Raw genomic sequence first — 2,254 nt, forward strand, 5'->3', positions numbered from 1 at the left:
AAAACACGACATTTCACAAAACACGACATTTCAGAAAACACAACGACATTTCAGAAAACACAACGACATTTCACAAAACAAATTAACATTTCACAAAACACATTTCACAAAACATGACATTTCAGAAAACACAACGACATTTCAGAAAACACAACGACATTTCACAAAACAAATTAACATTTCACAAAACACATTTCACAAAACATGACATTTCAGAAAACACAACGACATTTCAGAAAACACAACGACATTTCACAAAACAAATTAACATTTCACAAAACACATTTCACAAAACACAACTGTACAGTTTAGACTCTAAACTGTAAATATCAAAAAGTGTAATACATGCAGCATTTATAGTTAAAAATGGCACATATTATGGCATTTTTCATTATTATTTTGACATCAAACATTAATATGGGTGTTCACTTATTGAATTTGACGATTAAATACAAAGTAATTGGTTTAAAACAGTATTTATACATGTTTAAAATATCGCGCTTTTATTTTGAAGGCTAAACGGCCAAACCGGAAGTGTTATTTTCTGTTAATTTGAACCAGCGGAACGCATCTCTCAGAGCCATTGCTCTGGTCCCACTTCCTGTTACCTTGAGTGACAACGAATACATCCAATCAGTAACGACAAATAAGGGACCTACCTTTTCCGTTTTCTGTGAAATGTTGAATTGTTTTCTCTTTTGCCGTTGTGTTTTGTGAAATGTTGTTGTGTTTTGTGAAATGTTAATTTGTTTTGTGAAATGTGAATTTGTTTTGTGAAATGTCGTTGTGTTTTCTGAAATGTTGTTGTGTTTTGTTAAATGTCGTGTTTTGTGAAATGTTGTTGTGTTTGGACCCTCAGGGCCACCGTACCTTTGTGTGTGTATCGCTGTATATCCTGTCTGTCTATATTTACATATCTTTCTATCTGTCTGACTTTATCCACACTCATCGGGTCCGGTCTGTATTTGCGTTTGACAATTTCCGGTTCTTTTTCCTCCTGACAGGATTTTTGGGGAACCCTGCCCTCCCCACCAACCCTGCCTTGCCCTGCCTCCCCTGCTGTGTCAGAGTTATTGATTCAGCCTTCAGCTTATTGATCAGCCCTAAGGGGGGTGGTCTACGGCACAGCTGTGTCTTTGTAGACCACCCTGTCAGTCTCCTAAAGCCCCATTCAACCTGACTGCAGAAGTGGCAACAGAACTGTCCAGAAAATACAAAAATACAAAAAAAGAAAGAAAAAAAAAGCTGAAACACATCATCCTCATTTGCAGGAATAATGGGAATGCTGATTATTGTTATTTTATTGCTTGTTAAGTGTCTGTGCCTCCTGAAATTTAAGAATACCTATCCTTGGAGCAGATTAATTAATATAAACATGAGGATTAACTACTTGACTCGTAGATATTATACTAGTGTAAAGCATTATTCATTATTGGACATTGAACCAGCATCCCTCTGACTTATACACTGAATGTTCAAAATATTAGGGAAACTTACTCAATGTAAAAGCCATTATCCCTTATTGATTTCCCTTATTAAATCTAAACCAATCACAAAGGAGGAAATATAGATAAAGAGAAGCAGACGAGTTAGAGAAGGATTTGAGTCAACTGAGATGTGGATTTTGCAAATGGGACTGCAACTCAATATCAGGAAGATGTCCTTAATATTTAGTACACTCAGTGTAGTTAACCGTCCTAAACTGCCTGCCAGAGTTTTGCCCCTCGAGGCTAGGTAGTGAATTTCTAGAAGCTGGGAGGTCTTCACAGGCTGTCCCATACTTTTGTGGCTGCCTGAGGTGAAGCCATGCTGGTCCTGGCCACTAGGTGGAGGACAGGAGGTCAGGACTCATCACTGCCAAACAGACATGACCCTGAGATCACACAGGGAAAAGCCACAGATAGTGAAGGGGAAACCACTGTAGCTGCTGTTTGTGAAAGTGAGAGTGGAAAGAAAGAACAAGTAGCTAACGCAGAGAGAGCAGAGGTGTTCAAGAGAAAACCACTGACTATTATTTCACTTCCAGATTGGAGGCTTCAATCTGATAGGAAAGGAACGGCATGAAGAGATAGCCAAAGGGAAAAAACTGTGTGTATGAGAGAGAGACAGACTGTGAGTGAGAGAGAGAGAGAGAGAGAGAGAGAGAGAGAGAGAGAGAGAGAGAGCGAGCACAGATTCAAACAGGAGGCGGTGAAGCAGGGGACAGGGCAGAGAGGGAGAGTGAGTGAGTGAGAAGGGGGGTCGGGAGGAGTGG

This window comes from Centroberyx gerrardi, chromosome 19, assembly GCF_048128805.1.
Source record: "Centroberyx gerrardi isolate f3 chromosome 19, fCenGer3.hap1.cur.20231027, whole genome shotgun sequence".
NCBI classification, from domain to species: domain Eukaryota; kingdom Metazoa; phylum Chordata; class Actinopteri; order Beryciformes; family Berycidae; genus Centroberyx; species Centroberyx gerrardi.